The 23,838-nt window shown below is 38.6% G+C and overlaps 1 pseudogene; it reads right to left on the minus strand.

Moving 5' to 3' along the window:
- Positions 1 to 19,767, minus strand: part of LOC113335572 — a 43,532-nt pseudogene extending 23,765 nt beyond the window's left edge.
- Positions 19,768 to 23,838: the final 4,071 nt, after the last annotated feature.

The following is a 23,838-nucleotide window of genomic DNA, read 5'->3' on the forward strand; positions in this document are numbered from 1 at the left end:
AGAAAAATATATAGAAATATGTACTTTTTAGCACTCATCATCCATCTAGCGGTCTTGAAGGTGATTGATTGATCAAGTACACATCATTATTCATTGCTTCACCCAAAAAATGCTTCTGCAACTTGGAATGAGATAACATGCACCTAATTCTCTCAAGAATAGTGCGGTTCATCCGATCTGCAACACCATTATGTTGTGGAGTCTTCGGTACTGATTGTACATGACATATACCCATGCTCTGTATTGGACCATAGAGATCTTCACAATATAACCAATCCTTCATCTTCGTCTTCCATATCACATAGTTCTCACTGGTCAAAACGACCATTCTATTACTAGTGCTACCTTCCGTCATTGCAAAGGATTAGCTCAACCTAAAAGCTCTAATACAGTTGTTGGGGGAGACTTGCAAAATCCGAGCCGCTTTGTGAAATACGAAAACTACACAAGTAATGAAACACAATGCGGAAATAACACAACTACGACGATATGAGAAGCAAACAGACAACACCAAGAATTACCCGGAAAAACCCCTCCAAGGTGAAGGGTAAAAAACCACGGGAAAATCTTCCACCATAATCAAGGTGCATATAGAACTTGGATAACAATTTTCTTAAATTACACTAACTCCAATGGATGGATCAACAATTCATTCACCAATAAGATGAGATTCACTATCAATTTGAGAATATCAAGAGTAAGAGATACTTACTACTAAGGTTTGAACAAACCCTAGATTTTCCCCTTTTGAAGAGATGTTGAAATTGATCAATCAATCTTCACCACACTAACCAATAGATCCTTAGCTAAGAACTCTTTCTTCTTCTTCAAATATTAACTTCAAATCATCACCAAAGATTAATTCTAATGGTGGCTACACACTATCTCTCTTACTCCCTCTCATTGCCGCCTCCCTTTCTTTCTTTACGACATGTAAAGAAGATGACTGAGAAACAAATATCGTTTCTCACTTTTTGTAACCTAACTTGGATAGGTGTTAGGCTCTTCCCTCAAATGGTTAAGGGGATACCTCATATGTTGGACCATTAGTTGTGACCGGCCCAACAACCTCCATAGCAATTCCCCTCAAAATTTCAGGATTTGTAGTAACTGCAATTTTTCCAACTTTTAATTGGAAATCACCAAGTTGATATTGTAACCCCTGTAAAGAAGATGCCACAAATGATTAATATAATTTGGAATTAGCAAGCTGCAAAAACTTTCAAATGTGGCTTCTAATTGTTTTATGGGTTAAAGGACAAAATGCCCCAAAATCGTCCCCCAGGTTTGAAAATGCCCCGGACGTTAGGCAAGAAATCAAAATGCCCTATTGCGTTAGTTTTCAAATTTTGGTCAAAATTGGGGCATTTTCACTACATTTGACCAGTCAACTATAGTGTGATTTTTCATTTTTGCCCTTCGCAAGAAAAAATACCCGACACGTACTGATATGGTTCTATTAACACGTGGGCATCTATTTCAAGGACACGTGGTCAAGGACTGACACCTGTAGCAAACGTGTGTTTCGTACGTGTGCTACAGGTATTATCTTCACCAAAATCGATTTTCAGTCACAGAAAGAAATCGAAAGTTCAGAGAGCAATAGGGTTACAGGCGAGAGAGATCGAGATATTGAGAGACTGATAGATCGGAAGGAAAAAGGGAACTGCAGATCGATAAGATAGATGAGACGGAGTAGATAAGAGGCAGGTTTTCTCTTCCCGGTGAGGAACATGTAAGTTTTTTGTTCAGAAATTTGACGTTTTAGGGTTTGTGATTAACCATGTGATGAGTATCTTTCTACATTTGATCTGTTTGATTTGGTATATGCTTTACGATTTGGGGTTAGGGTTTGTGAAATTGGTTTGCGATTTAGGATATGGGTTAGGATATTTATGATTTTTGATTTTTCGATTCAGGGAATGTGATTATGAAATTGGTTTGAGATGATGTTGTTATAATCTGAAGTTAGGGTTTGTGACGATTTGAGATTTAAACTGAGTTGGTAATGGATGCAGGGTGAAAGGGTTGTTGATAAATTATGGATATGCAAACCTAGTGGATCGATTTCAGAAAGTACAAATTAGGGTTTGTTTGTGAAACTGAAGAAAATTGGTATGATTATGAAATTAGTATGATTATGAAATTTGATTGTGTTGTAATTTGATTCAGGGAAAATGAAATTAGTATGTTTATGAAATTTTTGGTATGATTACTGTAATCATTAGTATGATTACTGCAAAACATTTATGTAACTACCATGGCTGCTAACACCCTTGCTGTATTATTTTGTTTCATTACTGTAAAAAAATTTCCTGTAAAAATTTGTTTCATTACTGTAATCATATTATTCAGTGTTTTGTTTCATACTATTTGTTTACAGTAATGATTACTGTAAAATTTGTTTCACTACTGTAATAATTATTGTTTTTTTGTTGGGGATCTGTTACAGAATGGGTAGCAAGGATAGGAATTTCTGGTTAACTGATATAGGTGGCCGGTTTAGAGACTTGCATATTCTTGGTTGTAAAGCTGGTACCAGTGGAGATGCTTTTATGGCTATGGTAAAGACTAAGTTGGTGAATGAACAAGGTATGAACTCTACACTTGAACTGTTTTTATTTAATGATGAAGAAGGGAATGCATGTGATATGTGTGAATCAGAAGAAATGTTTATTTCATTTTGGAACAAAGGGAAAGTAAATAAAGATAATTTGGTCAGACTGTGGTTCACTCCAATTATTCCTACTTTTTCAGTGAGAGAATGGGGTTATGTTTATGATGCTTCCAGTGTTAGTGGGGTAAGTGGTGTGACTAATTATATCAGCCCAGTGAGGAAGAAAACTGTTAGTAAAAGGGTAGAGGTTAGGAGGAGTCCAAGACTTAATAAGACTATTACTGTTAGTGGGCTTAAAGATATGAGACCAACAAGACTTGATTTTGAGCATGAAGAGCAAGTGGAATTGACACAAGCATCTGTTGCTCACAACCATGTTCATGAATCTCAAAGTATTCCTACACAGTCATCTGTTGCAGCCAACCATGTACAGGGGTATGAAGATGACCAGGTGAATTTGCCTAATGTGCATCAAGATGAGTGTCATCCTGATGACAAGCCTGAATTTTTCTTTAAGGACTATGATGAGGAAGAGGATGGTGAAGATGAAAGTGAGGATGCGAGTGGAGATGATAGTGAAGAAGAAACACAAGAAAAGATGAATTATGAAGATTGGGCTTCTATGTGTGCTAGGGGTATAGATGTTGGTAATGACCCTGATGATTGTAATGAAGATTTCAATGTAGGTGGCTTTTATGAAGAACAGAGTGCACCAGTGAATGCATCTTCAGATGAAGATCTTCCCATCCAAGAAGTCACTCAAGAGGAAGAAACTAAGTGGGAAGAAGATTTTGGTCAGCATTTAAATGAACCACAACGTCTAGAAATGATAAATGAAGATACTCCTGAGGTCACACCTGGTGAAATAAGTACTGATGAGTGCTAAAAAGTGCATATTTCTATATATTTTTATTGGCATTTAACTCATCCTTTGTGCATTAAATTCTACATTTTACCCCATATTCTGTATTTTCCTTGTTTTCAAGATTAAATATTTTTATTAATTAACTTTGCATTTTTAGGTAATAAATAAAGTTGGATGAATTGCGGAGCGGAAAAGAGCAGAAAAGTAGTGAAAGGCCGGGAGGAATTACGCAAATATCTCAATCCAAGCCCGCCTCGGTTCTCAGCCGTCAGATCGAAGCATTTAAGCATCCTACGGTCGCTCCATTATCGCACATCAAACTCCAAAGTCCTCGCTTCACATCGCAGCGCCCATCTCAATCTTGAGCCGTCCTTTTTTCCTGCATTTCCTCATCCTACGGTCGCTCCAATATCTTCCCATCTCACTGTTGGATCCACCTACCATCTTCACATCCGACGCGTTTCCTCGAAAATCATCACCCCTTGCCACACCCGCTCAACACCCTAACTTCCAAACCCATCGACCTCAAGCCAAACACTCCATTCTCCCCAAACTGTCGACCTCTTCTTCTCTTCCCCAAACTTCCTCTCTTCCATCACCTGCAACTCCTTCACCACCATGCCCCGACATTACCAGACCTCGAGCTCCATCACCACCTTCTTCCCCGACCATCACAGAAACACATCTACCCTAGATGCTACAAACAAGAAAGGCAGAGCTAGAGTTCAGTTACAGTGGAGAGAAGACCAAATTGGAGCGTTGTTCGAGTTGACAGGAGCAAGTGGAAGCATGGGTCATCGCTCAATTGCAGAGGGGACAACGAATTCAGAGGGTATGGTGAGTTTTCCCCAATTTCCCAAGAACCCTAATTTTATCAAATTTGGGGAAAATGCTTGTAAACCCTAATTGAATGTTTTGGGTATAAATAGAGATGAAGGGTGAATGTTAGAAACATCTCTGGACTAGCCAGTGAACATTTTAGTAGTTTTATTTCCAATTTCAAATTCAGTTATTTGAGTTCAGTAAAAATTTGAAGTTATGTGTCAATTATCTTTTAAGATGTATGATATTAGTAACATGTTAGTTATGAGCTAAGTTACATTAGCTAAGGTTTAGATGAAACCTTAGTACACAGTTAGGTGGTGGAATGTTAGGTTATAACTCATGTAAGTTGAACTGATTGAGGAATGGAGGAAATTAGTGTCCAACTTTGCTTGTGATTGATTGTGCTGTTAAAAGACAGTCAATGCTATGAGTAAAACAGTTGAACTAGCTTATTATTCTTCCATTCCATCTATGTATGCCCTAGAACATAGGCAGGCTTGAACCTTCACCTAGATCCATTAGGGATAGGGATTTAACCTAGAACTACACTATCTGTCTAGGTCACTAGGTGGATTCAGAACCTTAGTTTAGTCCACAAACTCACTTCTCTGTCACTTGAAATTCTCTGTTTTTGCTTATTGCCCAGCTACTTGTTTCTTCACTGTTTTGCTTAAATTGTGCAACTTAAACCTTGATGTGCACTAGTTATAGTGCACTGTCCTCCTCTGCCTTGCACTGTTGTGCTTGAAATCACCCTGCAATTTGCTTACTTCTTGTTTTAGTTTGAACTCTTAGTTTCATGATAGGTTGCATTTAGTTACAATTTATCTCCCTTGCTCTTGGATACTTGCCTTGGTTCGTAGCTTAGCTACCATCACTACACACCACATCCCTGTGGACTTCCCCTTACTCATCCCTTTACTATAACTTGGCCCTATATACTTGTAGGTTTTGTGTGCGCTTTCGTTTTCACACCAAGTTTTTGGCGCTGCTGCCGGGGATGTGCGCTGAGTAGTGCTTGTCCCTGCTGCTGGCTACCTCCTTATCTGGCTCCAGCCTTGCTTACCTACCTTTCCTGCCAACTCCCTTTTTAACCTGCTGTAACTTAAGCAGATACCTGTTCTGTGCTTTGCTGCTGCATCACCCTTGCTGTTGTGTGCTACTGCTGCTGTGCTGTGTAGCTGGTGCTGGTGCTGCTACTGTCTGCTTCTAGCTGCTGTTGTTCTGCTTTGCTGCTGCTTGTGCTACCAACCTCTACCTTGTTCTCCTGATCCAGTGCTGCTATTCCAGTTGGGTGAGCTGAACCAAGGTGCTGTGGGCTGCAGTGAAGCTGAGTTAGAGACAAGCCCAACTGGGTTGATGCAAAGAAAGGCTAAGGATGATCCAAGCCCAACTGGGCTAGTGCAACAAAGGGAATAAAATCCCAACTGGGCTTCCCTCCAAAACCAAGTAAGCCTAACCCATGAGTTAACCCAACTGGGCCTCATTAAAATTCAATTTGGGCTTGTAATAATTTATTCAATTCATTTGGGCTTGTAATAATTTTTATTTGTTTTTTCTTTTCTTTTTCTTTCATGGGCTTGTAATATTTTTTATTGTTGTTATTTTTCTTTCTTTTGTGGATGTGTGATAATTTATATTAAGCTTCAAATTCGTGTGCCTAAATTAACCCAAATTAGGCTTAGTTCAAACCCAACTCAACCAAAGTTCCCAAACCCAATTTTAACCAAAAATTCCACTCCTTAAAACCAAATTCCACTTAACCCTTTCAAAACCAAATCTTCATAATCCTTATGGGCCGTGTTTTCTCCATTATCTGTGGGCTTGTTATTTCATGAGTGGGATATGATTGTAACCTTTAGTGACCAATCAAATAGACTAGTTAGAGTAAATCAAATAGACCCAATTGACATACCCACAACTTCTGAGGAAAACACACCGGACCAATCTGAAACAATGGGAGAACACCGTACCCTCAAGGATTATATGTGCCCAACTAGAGCAAGTCAACCCTCTTGCATTGTCCTAACCGAGGCTAATGGCCATTATGAGCTGAAATCGAGCACAATACAAATGCTCCCTGTTTTTAGAGGTGTTGAAAATGAAAACCATTACCACCACGTGAGAGAATTCGAGGAAATTTGTGGAACTCTGCGTTTCACTCAAATGACCGAGGAAACCCTAAAGTTAAGGATCTTTCCTTTCTCCCTGAAAGATAAGGCAAAAGCCTGGTTGTATGCTTTACAGCCACAATCCATCATGACATGGGATGACCTCACAAAGGAGTTTTTCAAAAAATTCTTCCCAAACCACAAGACTGCGACAATTCGTCAAAGTCTGAATAGCTTTGTGCAATTAGAGGGTGAGACCTTAGCTAGATACCTGGAGAGATTCAATGAATTATTGCTCCAATGTCCCCATCATGGTTTTGAAAAATGGAGACTTGTGCAAATTTTGTATGAGGGTCTAGATGTGTCCACCCGAACAACGATTGAGTCGATGTGCAATGGTCTTTTCGTAGACAAAACTGCTGATGCGTCTTGGGACTTCTTAATTGAGGTAGCTGAGAAGACGCAACCGTGGGAATCCATTCGTGAACCCAGAAAGACTACACCTGTAGCTAAGGTTCTTAGGATTGAGTCAGATTTTGAGGGAAATGCAACGATGGAATCGTTAGTTAGGAGAATAGAAGAGTTAGAACTACATAAAAATGCAAAACCTTCCACCACTACTCTCCGGTAACATGTCGAAATGTCTGTATGTGCTGCTTGCCATGATCCCAACCATCAACTCAATAGTTGCCCAGATTTACTTGCAGTCCAGGAAGCTAGACTTGAGCAATCACATGCTATGTTTCAAAAACCAGAGCATAACCCTTATTCACAGACCTACAATCCAGGATGGAGGAACCACCCCAACTTTTCATGGTCCAAAGGCCCCACTCAAGGAGGACCATCTCAACCCACCCAAAGCTATCAAAACAATCAGGGATATCAATACCCTAGGAACCCTCAACAACAATCATATCCTCAACACAATACCGACAAGAGATTATCCAACATAGAGGAGATTTTCCAGAGTTTGGTGCAAAGTCAGAAAAATCTAGATCAAAAGATGGGTCAAATTTGTGATTCAATAAGTGAGAGAGAAAAGGGTAAACTTCCTAGCCAACCCCAACAAAATCCAAAGAGGATATTTCAAGCAGGCACATCATCTTGCGAAGAAACCTCAACCGATCAAGTCCATTCCATCACCACTCTCCGAAGTGGTAAGATTGTTGAGAACAATGTAGGCATGCCACAAACAAGTGAATCCGAGCCAAACTTAGCACTGCCTACACCACCTAAGGAAACCTCCAGTTTAGATAAAGAGTCCGAGCACATTAGTGAAGCTGACAATCCCACTGCTAGGAATATCCTTCTACCTCCTAATGCTCCTGTTGCTCCATATCCTCAGAGGTTAGTTCGCCAACAGATAAGCACCCACTACAATGAGATGTTAGAACTGTTCAAAAGAGTCAACATAAACATTCCTTTACTTGAGGCAATTAAGCAAATCCCTGCATATGCCAAATTCCTCAAAGACTTGTGTACTCAAAAACGCAAGATTAATGTACACAAACGTGCTTTCTTAGCTGAACAAGTGAGTTCCATCATTCTGAAAAAACCCCACCTAAGTTTAGGTACCCAGGTTGTCCAACAATTTCTTGCACTATAGGAAACCACATGGTTGATAAAGCTTTATTAGATCTAGGTGAAAGTGTGAACCTCCTGCCATATTCTGTTTATGCGCAGTTAGGTCTTGGAGAGTTGAAGCCAACACCCATAACTCTCCAATTGGCGGACCGATCCGTCAAAATCCCTCGAGGTGTGATTGAGGATGTTTTGATTAAGGTTGATAAGTTCTACTTTCCTGTAGACTTTATTGTCTTAGATACTCAACCTGTACATAACCCGGATAGCCACATTCCTGTCATTTTAGGGCGTCCTTTCCTGGCGACGTCTAATGCGATCATCAATTGCCGTAATGGAGTGTTGAAGCTGTCTTTTGGAAACATGACTGTAGAGCTGAATGTGTTTAATGTTAGTCAACAACATGTGAATCTTGATGATGAGGATGTACATGAGGTCAATATGATTGAGAGTTTGATACAAGACTCATTGACTAACATGATGTCAGTCGAACCCTTGCAAGCATGTCTGGAAGAAGTTGACTTGGAGTTGTATGATGATGAATACCTTGGTGAAGTCCAATCTTTGCTCGAATATGTACCTCATATGGACATCACTGAATGGCAGACTAAAGTGGAACAACTCCCACTTTCTGAGAAGTCTGTCATATCTTCGGATGAGTCTCCTAAGGCCAAGCAGGAATTGAAACCCCTACCCGATACTGTGAAGTATGCCTTTCTAGGTCCTGATGATACTTTACCTGTTATCATTTCTTCCCAACTAAACATGGAACAGGAAAACAAGCTTTTAGAAGTATTTGAGGAGCAGAAAGAGGCCTTAGGATGGACCATCTCAGATCTCAAAGGAATTAGTCCCACCATTTGCATGCACCACATTAACCTTGAAGAGAATGACAAACCATCGAGGGAAATGCAAAGGAGACTTAATCCTAACATGAGAGAAGTTGTTAAGAGTGAGATCTTGAAGCTGCTTGATGCGGGTATCATATATCCGATTTCAGATAGTAGATGGGTTAGTCCCATTCAAGTTGTTCCTAAAAAGTCAGGCATTACTGTAGTTCGAAACAAAAAGAATGAGTTAGTCCCTTCACGTACAACCACAGGATGGCGAGTATGTATCGACTACAGGAAGTTGAACACAGTAACAAGAAAAGATCACTTCCCCCTTCCCTTCATAGACCAAATGCTAGAACGTGTGTCTGGACACGGTCACTACTGTATTCTAGATGGCTTTTCCGGTTATAACCAAATCCACATTGCACCGGAAGATCAGGAAAAAACTACATTCACGTGTCCATTTGGGACATTTGCTTTTAGACGTATGCTCTTCGGGCTGTGTAATGCACCTGCTACTTTTCAGCGTTGCATGATGAGCATTTTTTCAGACATGATAGATAGTTTTCTCGAGATCTTTATGGATGATTTCTCTGTGTTTGGTTCTTCTTTTGACGAATGTTTGGACCATCTAGTCCTTGTGCTATCAAGATGTAAGCAAAAGAATCTGATTTTAAACTGGGAAAAATGCCACTTCATGGTGAACTCCGGCATAGTTCTAGGACACATCGTATCGGAAAAAGGAATTGAAGTAGATAAAGCTAAAGTCTACCTCATTCAACATTTACCCCAACCCCACTTTGAAGGGGATTCGATCATTTTTAGGTCACGCCGGATTCTACCGGCGATTCATCAAAAACTTTAGCCAAATCTCTCGCCCTTTGTGTAACCTACTTGCCAAAGATGTTGTCTTTAACTTTGATGCTGCGTGTGTGAAGGCGTGGGAAGAACTCAAGACTCTCCTTATCCAGCTCCTATTGTCAACCACCCAACTGGGACTACCGTTCGAGCTCATGTGTGATGCCTCTGATTATGCCGTTGGTGCTGTTTTAGGACAACGTGTTGATAGACTACCATGTGTGATATACTATGCTAGCAAAACCCTTAATGATGCCCAACTCAATTATTCAACTACCGAGAAGGAATTGCTTGTGTCGTTTTCGCATTAGACAAGTTTAGATCTTATCTCATAGGATCTAAGATCATCATATACACTGACCATGCGGCTTTGAAGTACCTTCTTTCCAAGAAGGATGCTAAAGCTCGCCTTATTCGATGGATACTCTTATTACAGGAATTCGATCTCGAAATCCGTGATAAGAAAGGTTGTGAGAACGTGGTTGCTGATCATTTGTCTAGATTAACCATTGAGTCTATGATGAGTCTATACTAATCAGAGAATCATTTCCTGATGAGCAATTGATGTCTGTGTCAGACCTTCCTTGGTTTGCCGACATTGTTAACTACCTTGCTGCAGGTAGAATGCCTTCACATTGGTCTAGACAAGACCGTTCTAAGTTCTTGGATGAAGTTAAACATTTCCTTTGGGACGACCCATATTTGTTTAAGTACTGCCAGGACCAAATCATTCGGAGATGTGTCCCCAACAATGAACAGAGAGAAGTGATATCTTTTTGTCATAACCAAGCATGTGGAGGCCATTTCAGTGCCAAGAAAACCGCTGCAAAGATTCTGCAGTGTGGGTTCTATTGGCCATCATTGTTCGAAGACTGCCATGATCACTGTGTGGCTTGTGAACGCTGTCAAAAGCTAGGAAGTATTTCGAGGAGAAACATGATTCCATTGAACCCTATTTTGATAGTGGAACTTTTTGATGTTTGGGGGATCGACTTCATGGGTCCATTCCCTATTTCTGACGGTAGGTTGTATATCCTAGTCGCATTTGATTACGTTTCTAAGTGGGTAGAAGCCATCGCAACCAGAACAAACGACCACAAGGTGGTACTTTCAATTATAAAGGAAAACATATTTGCACGTTTTGGTACCCCTAGATCTATCATCAATGACGGCGGTTCACATTTCTGTAACAAGTACTTTGAGTCTTTAGTACGCAAGTATGGCATAACTCACAAGGTTGAAACTCCGTACCACCCTCAGACGAGTGGACAAGTAAAAGTGTCTAATAGGGAAATCAAGCACATTCTAGAGAAGACGGTTAACCCGTCCCGGAAAGATTGGTCATTACGACTGAATGATGCTTTGTGGGCCTATAGAACAGCTTATAAGACACCGATTGGCATGTCCCCCTATCGTCTAGTGTATGGAAAGTCGTGCCATCTTCCCGTGGAATTAGAACATCGTGCTTATTGGGCAATCAAAAAGCTTAACTTCTCTCTGGACGAGGCTGGTATTCAAAGGAAACTCCAACTCCACAACGAGTTGGAAGAATTGAGAAATGAGGCTATATTGCCATGCTGTACAAGCAAGATGAAGATGTTTCATGACAAGCGGATTCTCCGCAATTCAGTCATGACTGGTCAGAAAGTTGTTGTCAAACTCCGATTGCATCTTTTTCCGGGCAAACGTGTTCCAGATGGACGAGCCCATCTTAGTACGCACAGTTTTCCCTCATGGAGCTGGGAACTGGAAGATGTCGCCAACAGAAACTTTTCAAAGTCAACGGGCAGAGATTAAAGCCATTCCTTGAACCAATCCCACCCGACATTGAAACAACCAACCTGGAGGACCCAGTCTATGTGGACTAAGCTGATCCAACCTTGTACATATATCAGGTTAAACATTCCATGCTCTTTCTTTTCTTGTGATTTTTGTTTCTTCATGTACAGTTTTTCTTTCCTTTCTAAAACATTGAGGACACTGTTTATTTTAGGTTTGTGGGTAGATTTAGGAACCCTGATAACATGCTATAATAGGAAAACAAACCTCTTTCTTTTTGACATAATCCCGTCTAAACCAAATTTATCCCAAGAAACCAAACCCATTAAAACCAAAGAGTTATATATATAAAAAAAAAATTAAAAATTGAAAAAAAAACATAAAAAGGGAGCTCATTTACCTTGAAATGTTGACTCTTGTGCAAATATGTAATTATTAGGAGTCTTAGTCTAGATATTTAGGCACCCTGATTCTAGCACAATTCACATAGTGATAAGAAACTTGCACGCGCACGATCTACCAATACATGTATAGCCTCATCCTTGAGGTGTTCTATCGGAAGTTTTAGTTGCCAATCACTTTAGAATACTGAACGAAACTTGACTAGCTTGTTCTTTGGTTGGTTGGGATAGAAGGTGGAGGTTACATTAAGAAAGACAACCATCGAATTTAACTGGGTGCATCAAAAAGGGATACCTCTTGCAAAGTGTCATGTAATATTTTGTTTCCTTTTGTATATGTATCAAAAGTGTTTCCTTATCAAAAAAAAAAAAAAAAAAAACTATTTATCAATTCCATCCTCTCTTGTTCCAAAAATAAAAGAGAGTAGTCAATGTAAATAAGAGTCATGTAAAGAGTCATCTTTTGTTTTATTGTTATAAGCAAGGAAGGGTGTATGCCATTGATGTACAACGCGAGTAATTGTGAAATACCTCCAACTCATTCACAATTCTCGTAAAGTCCGGACAACTAGCTAGATTTCGACCTCGGTTCTTAGCCTGAGAAACTATCTCTTGGTGATTAGTGGTCATAACATCCGATCTTTCTTTACACATGTGTAGATACACTTTACACTCTTATCACATGTCTTTATTTGTTATCAGTGCTAGGATTGTTCCTTTGATAGCTAGATTGACATCTCCATTTTGCTGTGAGCTTAAACTGACTTGCACATGTCACATTTGATGGAATCTGAGCTTATATTTTGACCTAGAACTTTGTAGGTACGTTCTAAGCAAACCTTCACGAGACTTCACTCGTCCACTAGGGACACTTAGTGGTTTAAAAGGCTTATTGCATTCGCTAAATGCAATCGAGAGACCAGTGACAGTGGTATAGGTAGGATTTCCTTAGTTTTGTTTTACTTGAGGACAAGTAAAATTTAGGTTTGGGGGTATTTAATAAGTGCTAAAAAGTGCATATTTCTATATATTTTTATTGGCATTTAACTCATCCTTTGTGCATTAAATTCTACATTTTACCCCATATTCTGTATTTTCCTTGTTTTCAAGATTAAATAGTTTTATTAATTAATTTTGCATTTTTAGGTAATAAATAAAGTTGGATGAATTGCGGAGCGGAAAAGAGCAGAAAAGTAGTGAAAGGCCGGGAGGAATTACGCAAATATCTCAACCCAAGCCCGCCTCGGTTCTCAGCCGTCAGATCGAAGAATTTCATCATCCTACGGTCGCTCCATTATTGCACATCAAACTCCGAAGTCCTCGCTTCACATCGCAGCGCCCATCTCAATCTTGAGCCGTCCTTTTTGCTGCATTTCCTCATCCTACGGTCGCTCCAATATCTTCCCATCTCACTGTTGGATCCACCTACCATCTTCACATCCGACACGTTTCCTCGCAAATCATCACCCCTTGCCACACCCGCTCAACACCCTAACTTCCAAAGCCATCGACCTCAAGCCAAACACTCCATTCTCCCCAAACTGTCGACCTCTTCTTCTCTTCCCCAAACTTCCTCTCTTCCATCACCTGCAACTCCTTCACCACCATGCCCCGACATTACCAGACCTCGAGCTCCATCACCACCTTCTTCCCCGACCATCACAGAAACACATCAACCCTAGATGCTACAAACAAGAAAGGCAGAGCTAGAGTTCAGTTACAGTGGAGAGAAGACCAAATTGGAGCGTTGTTCGAGTTGATAGGAGCAAGTGGAAGCATGGGTCAGCGCTCAATTGCAGAGGGGACAACGAATTCAGAGGGTATGGTGAGTTTTCCCCAATTTCCCAAGAACCCTAATTTTATCAAATTTGGGGAAAATGCTTGTAAACCCTAATTGAATTTTTTGGGTATAAATAGAGATGAAGGGTGAATGTTAGAATCATATCTGGACTAGCCAGTGAACATTGTAGTAGTTTTATTTCCAATTTCAAATTCAGTTATTTGAGTTCAGTAAAAATTTGAAGTTATGTGTCAATTATCTTTTAAGATGTATGATATTAGTAACATGTTAGTTATGAGCTAAGTTACATTAGCTAAGGTTTAGATGAAACCTTAGTACACAGTTAGGTGGTGGAATGTTAGGTTATAACTCATGTAAGTTGAACTGATTGAGGAATGGAGGAAATTAGTGTCCAACTTTGGTTGTGATTGATTGTGCTGTTAAAAGACAGTCAATGCTAGGAGTAAAACAGTTGAACTAGCTTATTATTCTTCCATTCCATCTATGTATGCCCTGGAACATAGGCAGGCTTGAACCTTCACCTAGCTCCATTATGGATAGGGATTTAACCTAGAACTACACTATCTGGCTAGGTCACTAGGTGGATTCAGAACCTTAGTTTAGTCCACAAACTCACTTCACTGTCACTTGAAATTCTCTGTTTTTGCTTATTACCCAGCTACTTGTTTCTTCACTGTTTTGCTTAAATTGTGCAACTTAAACCTTGTTGTGCACTAGTTATAGTGCACCGTCCTCCTCTGCCTTGCACTGTTGTGCTTGAAATCACCCTGCAATTTGCTTACTTCCTGTTTTAGTTTGTACTCTTAGTTTCATGATAGGTTGCATTTAGTTACAATTTATCTCCCTTGCTCTTGGCTACTTGCCTTGGTTCGTAGCTTAGCTACCATCACTACACACCACATCCCTGTGGACTTCCCCTTACTCATCCCTTTACTATAACTTGGCCCTTTATACTTGTAGGTTTTGTGTGCGCTTTCGTTTTCACACCAAGTACTGGTATGGCTTTTGGAAGTATGCAAGCTTATAAGGATCATTTTAGAGAATATGCGGTGTTGAAACATAGGGATTTTAAGGTGAAGAAAGGAGATAAAATTAGAAACTATTCTTACTGTGGTTACAGGGATGCCCAAAACTGTGCTTGGATGGTGAATGCAAGAAAGGTACCAGAGAAAGATGATATGACAGTCACAGTCAGAGAATGCAACATAGAACACACTTGTAAAAATCCCAATGAAGACTACAGCAGAAAATGCAATGCAAAATTTGTAGCTAAGTATTTGTTGAAGACGATGGATGTTGCTTCACCAGTGGAGAAGGCAGATGATATAGCTAAGAAAATCATTAGACCTCAGTTGCAAACTGAAATACCAAAATGGGTTGCTCGTCATGCAAGGGTATCATGTTTATGCTTTGTTTTTGTTACCTTTTGTTTGTTTATTTAATAAATTTTGGTATATTTGAATTGCTAATTTTTTATCTGTGTGTGTACACAGAGATTGGTGCTAGCAGAAAGGGATGGAACATTTGAGACTTGTTACAAAAAAACACCACAATTGGCCATAGCTGCTACCTCATTGAACCCAAGGAGCATAGGTCATTTCAGCTGGTCCAAAGATGATAAAGATAACAGATTTGAGAGTCTCATTTTGGCGTATGCACAGATAAAAGGTTTTATGAATGGTTGTAGAATGGTTATTGGGTTAGATGGAGCTCACCTAACTGGTAAGTTTGGTGGTGTGATGCTTTCAGCAACAGGTATAGATGCTCAGAATGGGGTATTTCCTTTATGTATGATGATTTGTATGGGTGAAACTGAAGAAAATTGGTTTATGATGTTAAAAGAAATGAGAAAAAGGATACCAGATATGGCTGGACTGACCTTTATTTCTGATAGAATGAAGGGAATTCTTGAATCAGTAAAAAGATTGTATCCTTTGTCAAATCATAGATACTGCCTCAGGTACATTTAGTTTTGACTGGTAATTTTGTTTAATAATTTTTAAAGATAACAATTTTTTTTAACAGTGAAATTTATTAATATTTGTCCTTGTTTATTATCTTTTTTTTTTCAGGCACCTATACAAGAATTTCTTGACCAAAGGATTCAGAAATCCAAGACTTGTACAGCTTCTTTGGCAGGCTGCAAAGGCATACAAATATCATCATTGGGAGGTAAGAAATGTTTGATTATATTGAATGTTCATTAGTCAAGCCTTCTTACATCAGATTATTTAACTTAGACACCTATTTGTAGGAGGCCATGCAAGAAATAGCAGAGATATCTCCAGATGCATACAAATACCTGATTGATGCAGAACCAAAGTCTTGGGAAAGGTCATGGTTTCCTCATGATGTTGCTTGTGAGCACATCTACTCCAACTTTTCAGAAAGTTTTAACAACATGGCCCTGAAATTCAGAGGCAAGCCTCTCACTCAGTTGGTTGATATGTACACACACTTGGTGATGGTGCTGTTTTCAAATAGAAGAAATCTTGCTGCAACTTGGCAAGCTGGTGACCTTGTTCCTGCTGGGAAAGATCTCATTAAGGTGATGTGTGATCTTAGAGGTAACTATGAATGTGATCCTTCTGTAGAACACAAAGTGTATGAGGTGACCAACAAAGCTACTGGCAAAGTTTTTGTGGTAAAAGTAGAAGAAAAAAAATGTACATGTGGACAGTGGCAATTGAGGCAGTTCCCTTGCTTGCATGGTGTAGTTGCATTGTTTAAATTGAATCCTAATTGGTCCAAGTGAGTAAATCTACGACACCTACATAGTTGAATGTGGTTATGCAATAAATGAATGATGACTGATTCTATCAATTATTTGTGCAGGTACTGCAGTAAGTACTACACTGTAGATTACTATAGGACAGCCTACCAATGGTCAATAACACCTTTGGGAGACATTGATGAGTATCAGAATAAGGTTTGATAATCAAAAGGACAACCTACTTTAACTTTTAGCCCTTAACTTTTTCAAAAGTCTTTACTTTTTCCATTGTCTGATTTCAATTTTTTTTTTGTTTGAGAATCTTTTCATTGAATAATATTATCTACTTTTGTACTTTTACTTTATTGTATTATTATTATGGATTTTTTTATTCTCTAGATCTGTGCATTTAAAGTTTACTAACCCTAACTTCTATTTTGTTTGCAGACTGGTATCAACATTATACATCCACACAGATTGAGAGATAAGGGAAGACCTTGTGTCAAGAGAAAGAAGTCTTGGTATGAGAAGAACAAGCAGCCCAAAAGAGTAACAAAGTGCAGTGTATGTAAAGGTCTTGATCATAACATCCTTACCTGTCAAGGTCCTCCAGTTGGTTCTAATCCAAAGAAGAAAGGAGTTAGAATGGAATGTTCTGTTAATGGAGATGAGTTTTGTATTACTGCTGCACCAACAAAGAAGATGAGGAAGGCCTTGTTTGCACCAACCACTGCAACAACATCTGCATCAAAGACTGCTACTGCTGATGTACCACCATTTTCAAAGGGTAAGGAAGCTGCTACTACACCATCTTCTTCTACATCTGGTTCCCAGAAAAAGTGTAAGACAACTGCACCATGTTCCTCCACTGCAGTTGATGTTGGATCTAAAAGGAAGGTACCATCTACTTCTTCTACACCTTCTAGTGCATGTTTTAACCAGATTTTTAATGGTACTGTTAACATTTCTAGCCAAACAATCAACATTACCGAACCATCATCAAAAAGGGTTAGAGAACCTAACTCCAAGTATCAACAATAGAAATGTTGGGTTCCTATTTTATGTATTTTTATGTCTTTGTCTTTTAGCATTTATAGACCTATGTCTTTTAATGGCAGACATACTACTAGTTAGTTTATGTTGAAAGTTTTAGCATACTTTTATTTATGAATCTATGGGTTTAAAAAGTATGGACACAATCATGGTTTTATTTCTTAATTCAGCTCATTACATTGAGGAATACTTCCAATATGATAACAAATTTAGTTGGTTGTGCTTTATCTTCTAATTGTGCACTTTATCTTTAGTTGTGCACAAATTTGATCTTCAATATTATCTAATTGCTTTTGTTTCTTCATAAAGATTGCATCAGAAACCCATTGGAAATCTTCACATTCTAGGCATTTTAGGTAGCCAATACCATAATTCCATGATGTTTGAGCTATGTTTAAAATCCTCACGTTTGTTGAATTGCATTTGGGGTTGATACATCTAGTCTGTGACCAAGGACAATCAGAAAATTTGTGATCACCAAAACAAGCTTTACAACCTCCATTGTACTGAGGTGCAATGGATTTAATTGCATTATCAAACCATTCGAAGTATGAACACATGGGATTAGAGCAAGAGAAGAATTTCTTCCCTGAATTAGCACCATCTTTGACCTTTAAAAGTTTACGAATACCATTACAAGGAACTAATTTACACCTTGTGTAGATCCAATGACAATCAATTTATTGATGATTTCTTTCGTTGCACATCTCACATTCCTGGCTCGATGTAGCAGCCATTATGAAGAAGGAATTTTTTTTACTGATTTTTGGTTGGATCATCTTCACAATTTATAAGTCAGGGGAGACAAAAAAAATGACCGTTATTACAACGGTCGGAATCTCACAACGGTCGGAAAATCTAGCCGTTGATTAGCTAGGATGTTCCACGTGTCGCGATCCTAGCTAATAGGACACCGTGGTCATTTAAAAAAAACGGTAAATGTAATGCCCCAAAATAGGACCCTAGATTGTCATCTTGGTGAACAGAAGGGTATAAAGAACAAAAAATTTCCACGTGAATGAGGCATTTTGATACGGTTTTGGGGCATTTTGATTTCTTGCCTAACGTCCGGCATTTTCAAACTTGGGGGTCGATTTTGGGGCATTTTGTCCTTTAACCCTTGTTTTATAGAGTATTAAAGGATGATCTTATCTTTAAGCTAATAATTGGCACAAGCATACATCACTTTGGGTACTATAAATGTAAGGATCCATATGATTGTTGATTTGAGAACACATACATAGGCTAGCAACTTTTCAAACACCGCATTAAAAAAATTAGGAAGAACCCACACACTTCTGTTAACATGTTCTCTCATCACAGCTCTATTAGTTACATTAGATAACAAAGGCTCTCGCTCTCAATTAGTAAGACTACAATCCATACAAACTCTAAGGCTTGCCGGCTTGGTGAACTGGAAACCAATACTTCAGCTAATCAAGGCTGCTATGCTTTATTTGCAACCATTTAATCAAAACCACAGGTCTAACAAAGACATAACACATTAGATTGACAGGTTTCAATATGCAGTGAAATGTGTTGAACATAGAGCAGCATAAAATGTAAAAGGGACTCTCTTTTGTTCATCCTAGTCAGTCTAGCGTTAGTTAGTTCAGATAATTAACCAGAAATAATCTAGTTTACATATATAACTTCAACTTCTAGAGTCTAAAGCATACTCAATTACTATGAACATTGTTTAAAAAAGCGTTTTGGGGCACCTAACTATACATTTCAACATAGAGCAGCATCAAATGTAGAAGGGGTTCTTTCATCTTCATAGTATAAGAGCAGAATTTGGACTTCTAAGCATGTTCAAATACATAGATAATAACTATGGACTATGTAGTTTTAGCAATGCGAAACAAGGAAGGAAAGCAAACCTCGAAACCTCTTGCGTTTTGGGGCACCTAACTCTAGCTTTATAAGACTGTGCTTTCTCCATAATCGACTGAATATTTGAATCAGCTTCCAAGACAATCCTATTAGTACGTATAACGAAATAATATTTATTTGGTTGCTCTGGTAACGAAACACCCATCAAGTCACTTAGATAACCATTATGTGAAGTCTGATCTCTGGTGATTGCTTTGTAGAATACGAGTATTGCTTTCGATCTTCCGCCTTTAATACCATTAATACTACTTTCAATACATTGTGATATTTCTGTTAGAATTTGAGTATTCACTGTTATTCCGGCATTTGGTTGCCCAATATAATAGCCTGAAACAAACAATAACAAGAAAACCATCAGAACAAGGATACTACAAACAAAAATTGGGATTGAAATTTAAGAACTAGGGTTTTGGTTCTTACCATTTTACAGGCATGGTTTCTTCTTAGATTTGAAGTACCGAGGAAGAAAAAACGATCCAGGGTTTTGAAGGGGCTTGTATATGAGCTGCGAATCTGTGATACTCACTCAAGTCCTCGACTTGAATGGGGATTGGGAAATTGAGATCAGACCCAAAAGATAAAAAAATCTATTGCAAAGCCCAATTTTTTTTAAAATATGAAAATCTATGAAAAATATGTGACAAGTGACAACAATTTACATGTTGCGTCTTCTGAAAAATGGTTGCATGGATTAAAAAGAATAAAATTTTGTACTTTTGGCATGGTTCTAATATGTATCCTCTGATAAATGGATGCATGGTGTTTATGCATGCACTTGAAGACATGAATTAATTAATTTCTATTCATTAAAAAAAAAAGGGTACATGCTTTACACGCATTCACTGAAAATGGCTCATTTTATTCATATGAGAAGGCGAAGCCATAGTGAATATGTCATCCACTTGATCTTCTGGATGTACAAATTGAACTTCTATGCAGCCACCTGCAAACAGATCCTTAATGAAATGATATTCAAGTTCAATGTGTTTTACACTTGAATGAAAGACAAGATATTCAAGGCAAGACTTCTAGCATTATGATTGTCACAAAAAATTCTGAAAGGTCTGGTAATTAATCTGAATCTGTAACTCCTCGTGTAAGTAAGAAGTCCATATCAACTTAGTTGCACGAATAGATAGTCCGTGTATTCAGATTCTGCTGCTGACGAACCTATAGCTCCTAAGTAATCTGAATATGTAACTCCGTCGAAGCTCTCTTTACGACTATGGAATGATTACATACATGATTTCACGTGTGAAAATCTACAAAAACAATGAAATTTTTTTCTAGTTATTTTTGTAAAAAAATTAAAATCTAAAACAGGTAAAATAGGGGCCACAATTTTTTTTCGTTCACAAAGCCACCAAATTGACGGGACCAAGCCAGCGTTTGGGTCTAGATTTTGGCATGCTTTAATATTTGGGTTCTAAATGTTTGTTGATGGCTTGGGTTCACCGTGACATGTACAGTCAAGTGTTAACTTTTGTGGATAATTCGTTAACCAAAATCTACATCCCAAACCTTACACCTCTAGTAAGAAAGATTTATGGAAGAGTTTAAGACACCTATTGCTATTAGGGGAATTAAATGTTACTCGAGCAGGGGAGTTATCCATCTCTTTTAGACATGTTATTATCTATCTTCTTTTTCTCTCTATTGATGCTAGAGATCAAGTTGATCTGTATTACTCCATAAGGTCTATTCATCGTACATTAGTACCACATTTAACCTAACCATTAGCCATAAATTCGATACCATAAGAAGGACCACTTAACACATAATATCAGAGAAAAAGACACGCACCGAAATAGACTACGTATAATAACTTCATCTTCTTCTCTCCTGTTTTCATGCAAAAAGTACGTACAGTGGTATGATCGAAAGCGAATTACCATCTCAAGAAATAAAGGAAAGAGAAAGTGCTTTATACCCCGTATTTTACTCTCAAACTATTTTCTCGCTTGCCTACGGGAGAGAATAATGGATTCAAGGACTTTTCCATTATTTGATGCTAGCACTTTTTAAGCGATTAGAAGATTGGAAGGGAACACCAAATCTCCAACTCAACCGATTGTCCTTTTCATTTTTGTCGATCGACTATCGATTGTCCTTTTCTTTTTTGTTGATCGGCTATCCGCGAATCATTTTTCTTTTACGTTCTTCATGAATCACACAAGAAAGCTTGTTCTTTCTTTTCTGAAGAATCCTACATTCCTACGTGCAAACAGGTCGATTTATTGATTGAAGAAAATAAAATATAGGAGGAGGGGGCAAAGACCTGACCTCCGGAAGAAAGAAAATGAAAAATCTAAATCTATGCCCATAGTCGGATAAATGAGGTGGATCAGCCACTACTGAGCGTTAGAAACGGTGGCACCACAATGTTGGAAAAAAATGGGTTTCACAAAGGATGAATGACACAGAGAAGAAAGTGTTGCACTCCAAAACTTTCAAGGCTTGTATAAATTTCTTTTAGACAAATATTTCTACCCTCCCAATAACAATTGGCGATTACAACAGGTATGCGAAATATTGCCTTCAGGATACAATGAAAACCCTGCAACGAAAACTGAATTCAAGGTTTGTACCCCTTGATTCAATCAAGAACACACAAAGAGATTTCTGATTTCTGATGATGCTTTTTGAAACAGAGAAAACAGATTGATTTTTCTTATATTTTAAACGAAACTGGGAGAAGCTATTTATAAAGGGTTTTGCACCTGTTGGGAATAGGTTTTTTTTTTATTCGCCAACAGGTTTCTATTCACGAAACGTCAGGTTCCTTCATCAACAGACATCAATGGTGTCTTTTGGATTCGAAATTTTCGAACAGGCTTTTATCGACCACAGCCTGGGGGGCGATGCCCCCCAGGACCCCCTTTTGGTTAGTGGCGTTGAAAATATTCCAACATTCTCCCCCTATTTTCAAAAACCATAAAACAAAGTTAAAACTTTTAAATCAGAGTGACTGCATCACCGAAGTGACTGCCTACGTACCCGAGTGGGATCAAGCCAACGTAGTTCAAGCACAATTGAGACTAAGCATCATCGTTGAAATCAACACATAAATGATAGGTATTTTTTTGGATTTGAACCTTCACTTAGTGTAAGAAACTCAAAGCCTTATCGAGGTTCTATGGTGAAACCAGTCTTGAACCAAGTACCCCTTATGATAAAACCGGAGTCTCCACACATATTGATTTCATAAAATCATGTGTTCTGTAGCCAAGCACGTTAATGGCCATGTGCTTATATCCTTGTTCATGAGTCTTCTTTAGAGAACGGTCTTCTTCTCTTAGGAAACGGCCTTATTTCCATACTCATATAGGTAAGTCTCGAAGGTGTTTCTGCGATACACCTTTTACTAATCATAGACTCATTAAGGATTTACATCCATCCTATTTTCTTGCAGAAACCAGCACTAATAAGAAATGGGAAGTTTTTATATTAGTGCTCCATAATCCACATCCATAACTTGTTGGTACCACATTGAACCTTGTTTATCCTTTTCAAAACATAGGTTGGGTTTCTGCTATGGGAGATCAAACTTCCTTCACAGACCTTAGTCCCATTTGTTTCCTTTTTATTGAAACCACTGAACTTGGTAGACTTTTCGTAAATGGGTCTGCCAAATTCCTCTTTGATTCAATAAAGTTAACCGTAACTACCCCCCTCTTGAGTAGTTGCCTAACCATGTAGTGTCTAAGACTTGCATGTCTAGACTTTCCATTATAAGTCTTATTAGAGACATTATAGATTGTAGCTTGATTATCACAATTAATCAAGACCGCCGGAGTTGGCTTCTTCCAAAAAGGAATTTCCATAAGTAGGTTTCTAAGCCAATCTGCCTCCTTACATGCATCAGTTAAAGCTATCAATTCTGACAACATTGTTGAATCAGAAATACAAGTCTGCTTCTTGGAACTCCAAGACACAGCAGCACCCCCTAATGTAAAAATCCATCCAGAAGTTGACTTGGAATTTGATTCTACATTGTTCCAGTTAGCATCGCTGTACCCCTCTAGTGCAGCGGGATAGCCTTGGTAATGCAAACCAAAATTTATTGTTCCTTTCAAGTAAGCCATAACTCTTGAAACTGCTTTCCAGTGTTCATATCCTGGATTACTTGAGAAACGACATAATATTCCCACGGCTTGGGCTATGTCCGGTCTTGTGCAATGCATAGCGTACATAAGACTCCCAATAACACTAGAATACTCAAGTTGAGCATGAGTACGGCCGGTGTTCTTCATTAACTTGATAGTATGGTCTAAAGGAGTAGGTGCTGGATTGTCATCAAAGTGACCATATTTCTTGAGAAATTTCTCAATATAATGAGATTGAGTTAAAACCAACTCATCTCCCTTTCTTAGGATCTTAATTCCCAAGATTACATCAGCCTCTCCTAAATCCTTCATATCAAAGTTAGAACTAAGAAACTTCTTTGTTTCTTCCACAACAGATATGTCAGACCCAAAGATTAACATATCATCAACATACAAACA

Source organism: Papaver somniferum, unplaced genomic scaffold (assembly GCF_003573695.1).
Source record: "Papaver somniferum cultivar HN1 unplaced genomic scaffold, ASM357369v1 unplaced-scaffold_15, whole genome shotgun sequence".
NCBI lineage: Eukaryota > Viridiplantae > Streptophyta > Magnoliopsida > Ranunculales > Papaveraceae > Papaver > Papaver somniferum.